General features: G+C 41.7%; 1 protein-coding gene across 1 annotated transcript in view; it reads right to left on the bottom strand.

Annotated features, from left to right (window-relative positions):
- The window catches only part of LOC149804360 (putative RNA-binding protein EIF1AD), a 32,247-nt gene extending 15,293 nt beyond the window's left edge, over positions 1–16,954 (bottom strand). The window contains exon 1 of the mRNA XM_089939395.1: positions 16,825–16,954. The gene's annotated coding sequence lies outside the window, so the exon portion shown is untranslated. The remainder of the gene's footprint in view (positions 1–16,824) is intronic.
- Between the last annotated feature and the right edge of the window lie 217 nt (positions 16,955–17,171).

The raw sequence follows: 17,171 nt of genomic DNA, 5'->3' as shown, positions 1-17,171 counted from the left end.
TGATCGGTAAGTCTGAAATTAATTCTCGTTAAAAACCGATTATGGCATCGCATATAGACCGGATTAATCGGACTCTCAACAATTAAAAATCCCGGAGGGGCTGTTGGTGAAAACGAATAAAGGATATATCCCTGTTGAGCCTGATTTGATTGCTTGGTATCCACCTGGTAACTCCCTTCGATAACATCACACACTAGATTAATCGCTATCACCGATGCAATATTTACGTTGTATGGAGCAATATGCCTACCACCATCTCCGTTATCGTGTCTGAGGATAGTTGATGGGGGGGGTGTCCGCGGGTGGATTCTTAGGCCATCCTAGTATGGTTCTTATTGAACTGTTATAAATATCAACCATATACCCCGGTGTGCTTATTTCAATCGTCGACGATAACGTCGGTTCATGAACCGTAATAGCGATTTTTGATTCTTTTCCTGTGATCGATTTTATCCTGCGTTGAAATTCTTTATTGATTTGCTCTATTTGGTATGACCCAGTTGGTATTGTAACCTCCTCCCAGTTTGGGGTCCCATCGGGTTTATTTGTCCGTGCAAAAACCAGCGAGTTATTAGGTTGTTGTCCGTTAAATGCGTTCGCTCGAATATTAGGCCAACTGTGATATATTCGCAATTTTGCCAGCGCTATTTCCTTCACTGGAACCGGCGACGGGAAGTTCACACTGAATTCGGGTTTCGTTGACGTTATCGATATCATATTTGTTTGTACCGGAGTGGTGTTCTCCGCGATCCGTTGAAGCAACTGAAACCCTTCGGGGTTCAGCGACATTATTATTATTCGTTGTCTTTAGTGTCTAATTTCAGCAACCAGGTGGTTCCGGCTTCCAGTTAAAAATCCTCGATTTTTGACATCGCGGAGCTATACAACTGGACCATCGTGGAGAATTCAACATCGGATACGAACAAATTATCAATCGATAATGAGATCAACCCGGATAATTTCGAGTATGCGTCGGATACTATTTGATGTTTTACTGTATACTCGTTGAGTTTTTTCTGAAAACACGATGATATCTTTCTAGTGATTGCGTTGGCGACTCCAGCAACTGTTGTCATCGCGGAGACAGCGATTGGAACAGCGATCGGGGCTATCGTGGTCACCGTGGATAAAATAACACCGGTGCCAGCTACTATACCCGACACCGAGTACACGACCACGTCGATGGTGGTTATTTTACGACGGTATTTTTTTATTTTTGCACGGTATTGTTCGGAAAGCGTTTTTAAGTTCGCGGAGAATTCTTTTGCGGTATCGAATCGATATTGATGTGACGTCAGTGATACCTCTGATTCAATTACCTTGGTGGTCATTTTTATTTTAAAAGAGCTAGTGTTTTTAATTACTTAGATCCACTACAAATTCCGCATACCATGTGATGTTTGCCCTAAATAGACTGCTATCAACGGCTTTAATTATAAACCGTTCGATTGTATCCTTGTCGATGATTGTTGATATTGTATTGTTAAACCCGGATGAACTCGGCGATGATATACTGAACTGCATCGCCGAAATCAATGTCAATCGATAAATACCCTTAACAATTGCGGTGACATCTATTGCATTACGCGTAGGAGTCCAATCGAATGATCCGTATTGAACCGTGTATACGCCACTGCCGATGATCCCATGAGGTGTTTTCATTTTTTCGAGTTGCTCTGTCATTCTAGGTAGTCTGTCCTTAATCGCTTCAACATCAGTTTTGATTGTTTTTATTTCCCCTCCATACGCGTCTACATTTTTTTTGTTCGCTTCAATATTAGTTTCGAGTTGCTCTGTTATTCTCGGTAGCCTGTCTTTAATCGCTTCAACATCAGTTCTGATTATTTCTATTCTCCGCAAATTCGCGTCCATATTATTCTTGTTTGCTGCAACATTAGTTTTGATTGTTTCTATTTCCCGTGTAGTCTCGGTCATACTTTTTTTGTTCACTGCAACATCAAGTTTGATTGTTCCTATTTCATATGTATGCACGTCTATACCTTTTTTATTCGCTGCAACATCAGTTTTAATTAATCCTATTCCCCGCCAATACGCGTCTACATTTTTTTTGTTCGCTTCAATATCAGTTTTGATTGTTCCTATTTCCTGTGTATGCGCGTCTACACCCTTTTTGTTCGCTTCAATATCAGTTTTGATTGTTCCTATTTCCTGTGTATGCGCGCTCATATTATTTATGATCATTGTAACATCAGTTTTGATTGTTTCTATTTTCCGTCCATGCGAGTCTACATTATTTATGATCGTTGCAACATTAGCGCCGATTATTTCTATTTCCCGTTCATGCGCGTCTACACTCCTTTTGTTTGTTGCAACATCAGTTTTGATTGTTTTTATTTCCTGTCCATACGCAGTGATATCATTTATAGTTGTTGTAATCTCATCCAGCTTGGTATTTTTTTTACCAAAGAATTTATCAAAGTTGTCATCGATCCTGTTAACATTTTTTCGCAACGTGTAAAATTGGCCCGACAGCGTTGCAAAATCCAAAATAGTATTCCTTATTGTTGTAATATTCGATTCGGTTACCGTCGGGGTCCCGAAAAAACTAGCGGTAGTGAGCTGTATATCGGTGATAGATTTTTTCACCTCGGTGGCAGATTTTTTCACCTGCGCGTCGAGTTCGGTCACCGATCTATCCAACCTTATAAAACCGTCTTTGACTAATGTTACCGCCGATATATGTTCACCCGGTTTGAGTCGTCCGTCGCCGGTATACAACGCAATAGTGTCCTCGGCGGCATCACGCTGTCGTGTTAAAACATCATCCAGCGACACATTACTGGATTTCAATTTACCCTGGCGGTCTTGAAATACGACTATTTCACCTGGGTCAACACTGGTTAAATTCAACGTATCGGCGATTTCATCCTCGATTAGTTTTTTTATGTCATCGGTGGCGAGCATTTCCGTGGATTCCTTCAGCGCCAAAACCGGTCGTCCCCAAATATCAATCATCGTTATTGTAAAAAAAACCGCGTTTCTAATTAACCCGCCGGGCCTCTACGACCCCACTAGTGTATTCGTTTACAACTACATGAGGTGGTTTTCGCGATGATGAAATCGTCGCGAGTACGTTCAATACTTCACGGCCGCATATCGGCGGGTCGCTTAACTGCTGTGTTGGCAGCGTGGAATAAAAAACCCGGGCTGAACACGTCCGGATATACCGCATAAACTCGTTCGGCGGGGCTAACCCGTATGAATCAAAATAGACGATTGCACGCGGATCAATCGCGTATGCAACCCAATGAGTTCCCGCTCCGGAGGACCCATCGAGGTTAATTATGCCTGTTTCAATATTCCTTGGTGCCGCCGGTAATTGATCCCTCATAAAAACACCTCTGAAGTTTTTTATCGCTAGCGCGTTTGCGGCGTCTATTAAATCAAAATTAGACATGGGGGTCATTAAACGGTCCCCGGTAGTCTTAGACCCTTTCCCGAATACCATGAATACGGGGTTCCCGGTAGTCTTAGACCCTTTCTGGCCACGGGTCGTTTTTTTTTTGTAGCCTTTCCCGGTTGCCTTCTTTAATGCCATTCCCGCCGCGGTACCAACGGCCCCCAACGCCGCCGCCTTAGCCACTGCTGGTGCGGCCGCGGCAATCAACGCTGGAATCGCAGCTAACAGCAGAAATATCCCACCGGTCTTTTCCATGTTTTTAATTGCTGCGGCCGAGAAATCTACCTGAACACCCTTTTTATTCTTCATCGCATCATTGAAATGTTTTATTTGACGCGCCGTCAACGATATCTTATGATTACCGCCCGCCATCTGCGACGGCTTCAGCGTTATTGTGGTTCCGCATTGTTTAGCCGACTTTGATCGTAATTTCTTGACTTGACCATCAGTCAACTCTACACTGACGACACTATACGACATTTATTGTAAACGCGTTTGTGTTTTCAATTACATGTTTTCCACTGGCGCATCAACAATTCTCATTCGTCCACCAACACCTTCTAGCAGCATTGATTTATCGCTGAGAATGACAGCAACCGCTCTATAATTAACATTACCCGGGGCTATATGAGCTCGGAAGTGTATATCAACGACGGATTGTCTCGTTAAATCAAGATGTTCCAGCGAAAAATAATAAATCGGATACAGGTTTTTAAAATCAAGTTGTGATATTTGCAAACCAGTGTCGACGTTTTGATCACGACCCATATATGACAGCAATCGATGGTACACACGTGCGATATGGTTGTCGCCGTAATTAAGCTGTATATCCTCGGATGGTTCCTGTTGTCCGTTTATTCTCAGCGAAACATCCCTGACTCCTAATTGATCAAATATCATATGGCTGCGTTCTTGATTACCCAATCGTTCCCTATTCTGTAGCGCTATGAATATATGACGCGGGGCTGAAACACCCTGTTTTGATGCTAGGTGCCATGTAAACGTATCGGCGACGTTATCCTCTTTAGCATCAGTTGTTACCGCTAGCCAACTCAACAACGATTTTCCTCCCTGTTCCATAAATGCTAACAATCGTGCTTCCGTGGTAACTGATGGAGTCAGCACCGGCATCCACAATGCCATTTTAGTTAAAATGACTTTACCGGCAGCGACGCCAGCAGCATGCCATATTGCATTGTTATCATCGCCCCTTCGCGTCAGGGCAATTGTATGCTTAGCCCCATAGATGACTTTTCTAACATTTCTGCAGAATCCAAATATGTGATGGAGTGGAATCGCGCATGAAAACTTTCGGCGTGGTCCTTGCAACATTCCTACTCGTGCTGCGAATCCCATATTGTAATTATCGTTAAGACTTTTTGTAACAGTGAAATCAGCGTCCGGTTTTGCTCTGCGGTCTGGATTGGCTGCTTCAGCCTGATCACCTGCGATATCTTTTTTCGCCAGCACGTTGATGTACTGAAGATGATCAGCGCTATTAGCGGTGTCCTTCGCAAACATCATAGATGGGCCCGCCGATCTTGTATAATCATCCGAGTATCTCGCTAACCCAATTATCGTCGTTGCAACATCAACCTCGCGTTCTATTGATTCAATTTCTCGCCCGTCAATAAGATATCTGGCGCTCTCAAATAACGCCATGATACCGTTGTTGACGAAGCCAACTCGAACACGATGGTCATCTGTGTATGGTGCATTATCGGCGGCATTTGTCACGAGTTCTCCCTCAATTTCGATAAACGCTTCACACGGCAGAAAGTATTTACTGGTATCTTGGACTTGAAGTTCAATTCGCGATCGTAGGTCAGGTTGCGCTGCATAATAAGAATAATATTGATAATCGCGGACAGAATCATCCCTGCGCACTGGGGCATCCATATCAAACGCGGGATCAGCGGTTCACGCAAACATTTTATTATTATTCATGTTGATGTTTTCAATTGAAATCCATCAACGTCGTTTTCGTCGTAGACCACTTCCCGCTATCGCATTCATGAGCGCGTTGGTTGCCGCATCGGCGGATGGCGAAGTCGTCGCCAACGACTCTAGTTTTTCTTCCACGGCGTTATTTATTACTTTACTGACATTTGCAGGCATCACTGTCGTTGATGGCATCACCGGTGGTTTCTGTTTTCTTTTTCTCACCAATGACATTAGTTTATCCCGCGCGGCTGAAAGCGCCTTTCCGGCAACATCTCCAATAGCACTAATACCCTTATCACGAATAACATCAATAGCCTTCATTCCTAATTGTTTGGCTAACGGCGCTACTTTTGGGGCCATTCTTGTAAATAACCCCGCAATGGTGCTACCGAGACCATCTCCATAGTACGCGCCGTAAACAGGCAATCGCGAGTTTACCACGTAGACGAGTACTGGTTTATCGTGGTTGTAGTGTATGATCATCTTTATTATAAAAACACCGGTTTTTCAATTAGTGATTGTGATCACCAGTGATTGTGATCACCCCTTTCCCCTTTCCCACCGCCGTGTGGAAAACCGGAATAAATTTTATCAAAATTTCCTGGGGTTTTTGCCCTCGATAAAAATCCGGTTTTTTTCCGGTTTTTTCCTGATTTCTAGTCATTTTTGGTCGTTTTTTGTTGCCTATAGTCGTTTTTTTTTTGATTTTTCAGCAAAAACATCGATTTTCTCTAAATGATTTCCTGGGGTTTTTGCCCTCGAAAAACGGTCAAAAATGGCCAAAAAACGGTTAAAAACAGTCAAAAAATGGCAAAAAATGGCCAAAACCAGTCAAAAACGATAATAATTTTATAATTTTATAATTTTATAATTTTATAATTTTTTTAATCATCCACGAGTTCGTCTATGAGCGTTCGATACGCACTAACGTCCATGATACCACCCGTAAATAACCGCTTGCAAATATCAGCGGCCTCATTGATTATTTCCGGAGAGTTATTTCCGGCTCGTTTTCCTCCGATTAGTACCTCTAGCCGTGATATATCACTGAGAACACTGTTAGGACAGGTAACGCCGTAGGATTCTTTACCAACAGAGTATCCTTTTCCTTTTTTTGGTATTCTACTTTTTACTTTATTGTGGAATGCGTCGTAATCGGGGCCATCACCACGTAGTAATGCATTCTCGTGTTTACTCGCTAAATACACTATTCTTGTCCAATCCTTTAACGACTTTATACTTTTCTTGTAACCGCTATTGATATGCTCCTTATCTCGTATGCTCTTAGCAAAATTGGAGGCAGTAAAATCAATTAATTCTTCCCTCCTGTCCCTGAGGTCTCTAATTTGATCTATTGTGCTCTTCTTAAGTACATTACGGGGTATATTCCTCTCTTTTTCTTCTTCTGGTATTTCTTCTTCCGGTATTTCTTCTTCTGGTTCTCTTGCGGTGGCGCCTAGTTCTTCCTCGTCGGCCATTGTAACATAAGGTTCTTGTGGTTCGGTTATAGCGAGTGGTGGTGGCCTCCGTGTTGCAGCAGCCGCTAGTGTTTCTAAAGACCTTTTTGTTTGTTCGGTCTGAGCCGCTATCTTTTCAAGCGCATCGAGGACGGGTACAGTTGCCGCCGTAACATCTTTGGTCGCTTTAGTTACCGGGGCAAAGAGTTGTTCGCTTCCAACAGTAAAATCGGTTTGTAGTTGCTGCCGCGTTTGAAGTTGCTCTCGGACCCTGTCTCGTAACGGTATGAACTTTTTAAGCGCCGCTAGCCGCTCTCTGGCTAGTCGAGTAGTAAGTGATTCGCCTACCATTATTGCAATTGCGAAGCAATTTCTAATTTCTCGCCGGAGTTTTCGTCTATAATCCTTCTAATGTTTTTGATCTTGCTAGAAATCTCCCGGCGTCGTTCATAAACACGTCCGAGTTTTTTTCGTATTATTTCAACGGCAGTAAATAGTCCAATGAATGCATTTGTGTCATTGTGGTACAAGTTTTCATTAATCGTATGTTGTAATCGTTTTACAAAAAAATACTCACGGGCCAGGGTAAAACGCCCCCGTTTCGACTATTCGTTAATAATTTCATAATCGGATAATATTTTTTCACTGTCGAGACCATCAGATAATTCAATTCCTTGATTTTTTAATTTTGAAATCTCGGCTAATATATTATTGATGTCTTCGATATTCATTATTCCTATAAAACATCTTGTTTTTAAATAAAAAAAAATGAAACCCCCGCGTATCAATTCCGAAGGTGTTTAATAATTCGTTTTCTTCCGGAATGGACAATTTATTGTCATGGCGACTTCGTCAGCGCCATAGGCGCCGGTGACTTCGTATCTACATATGAAAATCGAATTCTATGCCCGGTCTTTTTTGAGATTGCTGTTTGATATACTCGTTCTGCTACTTTTCGTATTGAGGCGATACAAATGTCAAAGTATCTACTGGCTTCATTCATCGACTGAAATATTTTTTCCTCGTGAGTTGTTGTATCAAATGACTTTACGGGTTTTGCTTTCTTTGGGTATTTACCGGTTTGGCCTTTTTTGGTATTTTGACTCTGCGAGACAGCTTGCAAGTTTATAAGAGAATTATCAGTCTTATTATTATTAATATGATCAATCACAAGTCCATTTTCGATTAATCCGTTGAATACCTCAAATACCGCCCTATGAACATGGTACTTCTTCTTTCCGGCACCAAACACCAGATACCCCTGATTACTTACGGTACCAACCGGCTTCTTCAGTTTGCGGTTTCTAACAATGCCGTCGCGAGATGCCTCGTAATTGACGAGCACAGGATGCGGCTGAAATTCTTGGTCCATTTGTATAATAATACTATTTGTCTAATTTATTATTTGGTTTAATTATAAATCTTTCAACGTAGTCTTGGGGGGTTTTGATGACGAAGTCGGCGGTGGGGTCAATGATGGCGTTTTTAATTCGCTTGTCATAATAGCGTTTTAGTTCCCTGTATCGCTTTCCGCCACAATTGATACACAACTGCGATTTTCCTCTTACACCGACGTGACAAACCAAGCATGGGAGGGGGCCAAGAGAACCATTACGAACGCTTTGTAAATGATACCCGCAGAATTCGCCTCTACATGATTTATTGCACGGGGTTGTCGACCCAATCATCAACCATTTGCAGTGATTCATTATACTATATTCTTTCATTTAAATACTTGTTTTAATTATATGGATAAGTTCGAGAGATTAGCAGCAATTAAGCCCGGAAAAATATTAAGTTCAATTTCGATAGAGTCCTCAAGGACGCACCAAAAGCGTTAATAAACGATAGAACCCTGTTGAGTAAAATACGCGATTGTATCGATGAATTCAAGCGTGATGGCGCATCTCATAGTTGGTCAACATTTCGAATTGATGGCATTGTTGATGCTACCATGAACGACAACCGCGCAGCAACGATAATATCACAACTTGACGGTAAAAGGTATTTCTTCAGAGTAAAATTCATTGTCCGGGTGGAATCAGGTGATTGGATCATACGTGATAAATTTGAACCAGTTCTCAGCGAAAAGAAAACAGTCATTGTTAGCCGCGACTCCAAGCCGGGGTTGTTAACCGGAATTGACAGACCATACTATGAACGAGCGTATCCTGAAACAGCAGTTGTTTATGGAATATACCCGTTAAATAAGAAACCTGATATCGGAAAACTAGCGCCGATGAAACAGTCAACGGGGATAAATTGTGTAGCAGAACGAGTAACAGAGCATTTTACAAATGCGTGTCGAGGAAACAAGTTGACTGATTTACGACGTAGCAAAATCAACCAGTGGGAACTAACCGTAAAAGAGCGTGGAGCAACCATCAGCGACATAGCGAGATTAGAAACGTCGTTGAGATTTCCAATAACCGTTACAACGATAACCGGTGAAGTATTATACGAATCAAAGTACAAATCAAATGGGGCCCCAAACAAAATTATTGATCATAACGAACACGCATGGACGCCCGCGATCACAGTGTTTCCACGGGATAGAACGGTAAAGTATATCCCGGGGGAATTCCTGGAAGAGAACGGGTTTCTCGCGGAGAGGAAACTATTTGATGCTATCGCTTATTTGTGTAAAAACGACCCTGTATCAGTGTGGTTACTTCGCAGCGCTGATACCTTTGATCAGTTTGTAAGACCAAACGGCGAATTATATCGCACTGAAGCGTTTCACAACAGGATGAAAAAAACCGCCATAGAATTTGAAGAGCATGATGAACAACTGCTAACAAATTGTTTTACGATTCCATCGGTTGCGGCTCATGTTGCAGCGAGGAAAAATGCGTGGAGTCCAACACGCAAGGAATTTCTACCGGATGTACAATCCAGTTGTTTGGAATACTATCACGGTGGACTATGGAACACTGAATACAACCGCGACGCTATGATTTCCGTTGATATGGTTGCCTGTTATCCAGCGAGTTTTCTCGGGTATGGATCCGCCACTGAGTATTTCAAACGATTTGGACACCCCAGACATGAAATGACTCGTGTTGCTATTAATGGACCACTGCCTGATTTTGATTTAACCAGATTCGCTCGCATAGTATCATTTGAGTTCGCGGCAGGACTTCATCGCTGTTGCTATATTTGGATCGGTAGACACATGGCTGAAAAGAAGTGGTTGCCAATAGCGCTGCTACGGTACATGATTGATTGTAGCATGCTTGTATCGTTGATTGTCAGTGACGCGATTATATCATACCGAGCGCAGACTGAAGTCTGGTTACCAGAACCGGAGCGTCTAGATAGCATAATTGACGAGTCCAAAAAACACATCGATGCCGACGAGGAATATATCATCGAATGGTCCAGGAGGATATTCAACCAACGAAACCGCGAGGCAAAAGATCTCGGTAGAAGAATAATCGCTAAGTTCACACAAGGTGGAAAAAACTGCGATTACAAACGATATTGCTCACGGCTGATTATAGATGACGCAGAATATGATTTCGTAATCAAGGACGCAGTGGCGAAAAATAGATACGTGAACTGCGAAACAGCTTTCTTGTCCAATGGAACAAGGTTGGGTACAGTTGTTACCTACAGCGACGGAGACAGCCCGGCATACCCGCATTTGAGGGCGTCTATGCTGGGTTACGCCGCTATCAATTTATTCTCGATGATAAATAGATTCCCCGACACCGCGGTTAGAGTAGCCGTTGATTCGTTTTATGTTGACGTAGCGTATAAGGAAAACGTAGCCGAGTTTACTAGTCCGGACTAGAGTTGGGGTACATGGAGAATTAAAAATGAAATACGACGCGATTATTCCCCGTCAGCAGATGTCACCGTTGAGAACAATTACCTACGCGGTGATAAATTGTCAGAATGGTCTAATGCACCATCGTGTTCTGATCCAATTTGTAGACACAAGACGGTTTATTTAAGCGGCTGTGGCGGGTCAGGAAAGACGACTCGGGCAATTGAATTATTTCGAACGCGGGCAAGTATAATCGTGCTTACACCGACCCATAGACTAGCGCGAGAGATAAAACAACGAAATGTTGACGCCGTTACTTATCACAGCTTTTTTCGATACAGCGGTGGCGAGTGGACTCCTGATCGAATGGGTGAAAAATTTATTCCTGAAGTTATCATCTGGGATGAGATATGTACTGTTTCGTTAGACGTTTTACAAATGTTTCTTGATTGGTTGCTGCGCGCGAATACAGCGGTGATCATGTGTGGCGACCATGGCCAACCACCACCATTTGTCGGCGAGGGTCCACATGATTGGTTGAGCGGGTTCGTGGACTATTATGAAGAAACCGATACTGATTACCGGGCACTTGATGAACAACTGCGCGGGGTTAAAAAATTAATCAGATTACAGCCGGATAGAATTCAATGTGAAATAATCCGCGAGGTGATTCCGGAAACGCCGTTAAATGAATTCTGGGAAACATGGAGACCAAACGATTTGATTGTAGCGAGTAGAAAGATAGTCAGGGACACACTTCAGCGGAAGTTGTTTGCGTTGCATAAGGAAAAGTTTCCAACGCGTCCAGTGCCATTATGTTATAGACCCGCGGATACACGGCGACAGAACATTGAAGTTGAAATTCCAGGCCTGACAGCGTCGGGGACAAAAAAACAAATTCTCGCGCTGAATGATATTGTGCTCGTTGATATCAGCGTTGTCGAGGACGCGCTACGTGCTGATAAATCCCCGTGGATGCTAGGATACGCAACAACAATACATTCCTCGCAGGGACTAACCATCACGGACACAATTGTTTGGATGGTTGATAATCGCATCGAATGGTCAAATCTAGTCTATCTTGCAGTGTCCAGAGTACGAAGGATAAATCAGCTTCGAAGAATTGTTATTGACGAAGCCAGTGACAAAGCCAGTGACGGAGTCATCGATGCAAGCGTCATTGATAGAAAACTCTCGGGTTACCGCCAACAGGATAAAAAAAAACAGCGGCGTTTTGATATTGATGCCGAATTAATAATTGTGTTACGACAACAACAGAATAATCACTGCGCAAGTTGTAATTGTGTAATGCGCTGGCGTTATTTGGATAAAGACGCTCGCCAATTTACCGTGGACAGAATCGATAACAGTCTCGGTCATGTTAAAAACAATGTGAGGTTGACCTGTCTTGAGTGCAATAGACGCAACGGCGCTAGTTAAGACCACGCGGGGGTAATTGAGTATCGTCAGGTATCACTTGTAGTTGCTCGCGTGTAAATCCGCGCTGAGGAGCAGTTGAATCCAGTCTGTAGATCGGTGGTCTACCAGTTGATCGTGTTATCGTTGATATGTTATGTGTGGTAACACTCCAGATAGGATCAGTAGCTCTTTTTTTACCGCCTTCAAGCTCTCCTGGTTCATATAGATATCTCACGGTGACATTGCCGAGAATCGGCTTGGAAACGCTATTTATTTTTGATTTTCCGGGTATATACTCGTATTTAATCGCGTCGCTGGGCTTCATGTTGATTGCTCGGGTAATCTCGTTATTTAACGCTGCAATTACACCTGGCAACCTTTTGACCCATTCACGAGATCGTTTTTCTTGGATGAATTCCTTCGCGTATTGATATCCAAATAACCGTTCAGCAAGAGTCCGATTGAATCGTTCAACAATTGCCTGATCACGATGTAGCGCAGTATGACCTCGTCGTATCGCGACGCTATGATGTTTCAGCGTTGATAGAACAGCGCCGCGAAATTCACTACCGGGATCAACTTGTAATAGATTTGGCCAGCGCAGAGGGCCTCTTTGATAAATTCTTTCAAACGCAGCGGCTACTTCAGTTGCTGACTTTGTTTTTAACGGCTCCGCTTGTTTGTATCGACTCGCAACATCAACTACGGTTAGCGCGTATTTGTAACCGTTGTCATGCGGCAAAAATAGTATATCAGCCTGATGAACTTCATTAGGTACGCTGACATCAAAGCGCGAGAAGTTGATTTGTTTAGGCGGTGGTAGATAGATTTGCCATATAGCCTGTTTGGATAACCAATTAGCCGCAGTGGCCTTTGTTACTTTTGCAGCGCTTGCAAGCTTACCAATTGCGGCCTTCCCCTTCCAGTATCCTCTCGGAGAATAATAGATGGATTCCATGTTGTTATTAATTACCAGCGCCCACCATTAATTTACCTTTCATAGCCGATTTTACCAACCATGAGGCCAATTTTTCTTTGACGGATTTATCGGGAATAGCATTTAACGCGTGAATTAATTTTACGTCCGCGATATGACGCTGTTGCAGATCGCTACTTTTGTAAGCAACATCATGAGCATGACACGCCTTATCGATAGCATTTATTGGATACTCACCGGGTTTGGGCTGATTTTGATCATCGAGTCTGATATCTAATCGTGTTCCGGGGCCACAGTAGCTATATCCTGGGAGGTGTTTTTCTCCTGGATACTTTGCCCACGGGGTTCCGGGGAGTTTTGATAACTTAGCTGCAATATCACCTCCTCGCTTTTTTTTAAAACATCTCCGGGTTTAATAGAAATAAATCTAAATTTCTTTGCACCGCATTGTGCACACTTGCCAGTAAGCGCCGATCTGTTATTTTTTGTTGTAGCGGTTGTCATATCATTTGTGCCAGTACGCACTCTACACTTTACACAATAAAGATCCATAATTTATGTATAGAGACATGAATATAATTGACTTTTCAGCGACTAAAACAAGAGAACCAGTTAAGCATGTTGCAGCGTTACCAAACTCGATCCGGATGATTATCATCGGACCATCTGGATCCGGCAAGACGCAATTGTTACTTAATTTAATAATGAGATGGATGAAGTGGGATAAGTTGTATTTAATCGCCCCTAGCGTAGATGATCAACGATGCTACGAGGTGTTGAAAGATTTCAACGAGAATGCATCAGCGATCGCTAAAAAAAATGTTATTGAGTTTATTACAGATATCAATGATGCACCAGGTATCGATGATATTGATGGCGACGTCAACAATCTAGTCGTGTACGATGATGTTATGTTAGACAATCAAAAAAACCCAGCTAGGATATTTTCCAGAGGCAGGCATAAAAACACCGACGTGATATATGTCACTCAACGATACACTCAGATTCCAAAAGTAATCAGAGACAACTGTAATATTCTTGCTGTATTCAACGGCGTTGATACACACACGCTACGAAATATTTGGCAGACATGGTGCGGCGGTGACATGGACTTTAATGTTTTTCGAAACTTTTTTAGTCATGCTCAGTCGGCCCCACATGGATTTGTAACGATAAATTTACATGATCCTCGGACACGATATCGTATCGGACTTGACCAAATATTCGGTTAAATTGCAAATAACCACTTAGCAGCAGGGGGGGGGGCGATGACATCGACGCGGTCGTCGATGTGGGGGATCGACGCGCAGAAGGTATTAATTAAACCAAATGACGTCCGGACGATCCCCTCGACGACGACGTCGTTTTTTTTTTACCAGGCGCTGATGACACTAGATCGTTGAGTTGCAGAAAGTACTAATTAAGCCAAATGACGTTTGGACAAAATGTCGGATTCGCCCCCCCCTGCTGCTGAACAGTCTTTAGTATTTAAGCGGTCACTGTTACAAATGATTACATGAAGATCAGTGGTGTCTATGTTCTCGCGATATGCTCGTTCATAGTGCTGGAACAATATGCATGTACTTCAGTCTGGTTTAAAGTTTACAATATATGACACTACATGCATATATCAGAAATCAGTAGCCAGCCTTTTCTTTGTTAGAATGGTATAAGCATAGTTACAAGTGATTGAGTAAGGATAAGTGGTGTTTATCAACATAAGTGGTCACTCATGACAGTGCCTTTATATAATAAAATTGATCTGTGCATTACAATTGTGGTTGTATTGGACAGGTAATCACTCATAGCAGAGGATGGTCCATACTACAGACTATTAATATCTCTGTATGTGTGTGTGTGTGTGATTTGGATTTTTAACGAAGCTTTAACAATTTTTCAGTCATATCGCTACGATGTCTGCAGTGTGGCATTTTATAGTCATGTCTAGCACTGGGCCATCATGCCACAGACATGTAGCATGATGTCACACCCAGTCACATTATCCTGACACCAGGCCAACCAGTCCTAACACTAACCTCTTAATGCTGAGTGCCAAGTGAGGCAGCTGTTAGTATAATTTTTGTAAGTCTTTGGTACAACTTGACCAGGAATCGAACCCACAACCTCCCACATCTGAGGCGGATGCTCTAACCACTAGGCCACTGGAGCAGTCATTAATATCTGTATAGGATATAACAGCATACTAATGGCTATATGGTTTCAATTAAAGTTAAGTTCCAAATAATGTATAAACAAAAAATTCTCAACAAATTTAGGAATATAATCCCTATCAAAAATATGAAAACACAAGTATTACAAAATATATGGTACAGATGTCAACATTCTGGAAAGGTATGATATATAACTAATAAAACAAAAAAATTAAAATCCTTAAAGTATACAGTCACAATTTCTGAGAGAATTTGAATTTCTTAGAAAAACAATGTTTCCCTTTATGAACATGTGTGCATCTGGGACGCACGCTGAAAATAACAGACGCACACATTTGGCTGCAGTGCACAGTTTATGGCCCTGGAGCGAGTGTTAGCTGTTCAAGTCAGAGCCCCTGTTCACATGTTTGTTTACTGGTCCTTCTTTTTGAGCAGGAAACCCAAGACATTTTTTGGCATGGCAAAGGCAACACAAAAGATAGGTTACAATAACAAGCACTTCTATACAGAATGATGTTTTTCACTTAAATATTTAAATATATGGGGGGAAAATAAATCTTTGTTATTTAATAACACTGAGGAAAAAAAATCTAATAAAATTCAACAAAAATGTGGTAATTTTTGCATGAATTTTACATGAAACAGTTCCAGGAAAACATGGGTTTCTTGAATGTGAAACCACATATCCTAGATTCAATCCATTTTGATACAACAAACATAGCAGGTCAGTCTAATTAAAAACAAATTGCACCAGCTAGCATTTAAAAAATACCAAAAAATCCCCCAATGAATTGATGTGACTAATGGATGTTATATGACTGAAAAATGTGAGAGGTGAGCAATTTTGTTAAACTTAAAAAACATGTTGCACCGTACCATCATTAAGGGACGAACCATGGTAGGTCGAGGATAATACAACAACAATCATTTTGAACTTTATGACTGTTTGCAAAAGTTACTATTGAGATGGAGACAGGCTGAAGTGAGTGTTGTGAATACTAATTTATCAATTTCTTTAGTGTCTATACTCTTGTACTAACTACTAATCCACATGAATTTAGCAGATTTGTGACAATTTAATTGCAGATCCAGGCAAGTAGCAAAATTAAATGAAGGTTTTTCATAGTTTTCTGAAAGCATAGCATGTAATATAAAGATTGCTCTTTTTATGCTCAGATTAGGCTTTTAGCAACTTATATTAGTAATAATTACTCTTGTAACTCTCTTGGGGGTTGGCACGTGAACCTACAAAAAAGCAGTTTAGGTTCACATTTAATGCAATTTCCCTTTGACTGGGTACCCGATCGCTAGGACTGAAGGATACCTGAAATTTCCCAAAAATTTGACAATTCTAATCTTTAGTCACATGACCATAATACATGGTGTGATGACCGAAGTCGTGTGACGAACCTAATTTGCATTCTCTGAACTGAGTCCATTTATAATAGCAACTGGGATTAAACAACTTTCGGTTTTCTGATGTAGACCCTGATATCAACACTGAAGTTGGTTCAATGTTAACACCTCGATTGTACATAATCTTTAAACTAACTTGTTAACCACCAGCGAACGAATTCTGAACAGGTTGACCGGTCAGTAGCCCCAAACGAAATCCGTCGACTCGAGTGATTACCGTTGTCCGTAAGGTATCTCGTAGTTTCCTTCTTACAAAATACTTATATGACTTTGTTTTAATTTTGTACCTTTTTAAAAATGTATGATCTTCATTCTTTAACACATCTGAAGCATGGCTTCAACGTGAAACGTGCGAATACTGGACCACTTCCATTTCCTAATGGTTTCACGACCAAACCGGTGCAAGGTAGATTTCGCCTTTCGGAGTTTTGTTGTGTTTAAAATAGTTCCTCTGCTTTTGCATGAGCGCGCCATAGTTAACTGGGATTTTTTTTCTTCCAAAGAACTATTATTCAAACTTAGATAAAACCTTGTGGTGATAAAATAAATATATACATACACAAGGGTGGATGAAGTACTGAATATGCAGTGCAGCGTATGAACATGCAGGAGGTATATGGTACAGCGAATTAAA

Source organism: Sinohyriopsis cumingii, chromosome 2 (genome assembly GCF_028554795.1).
Source record: "Sinohyriopsis cumingii isolate HCF-2022 chromosome 2, ASM2855479v2, whole genome shotgun sequence".
In the NCBI taxonomy this organism is placed as follows: domain Eukaryota; kingdom Metazoa; phylum Mollusca; class Bivalvia; order Unionida; family Unionidae; genus Sinohyriopsis; species Sinohyriopsis cumingii.
The sequence above is the reverse complement of the archived record's forward strand: the minus strand, read 5'-3'. Positions and strand labels throughout refer to the sequence as shown.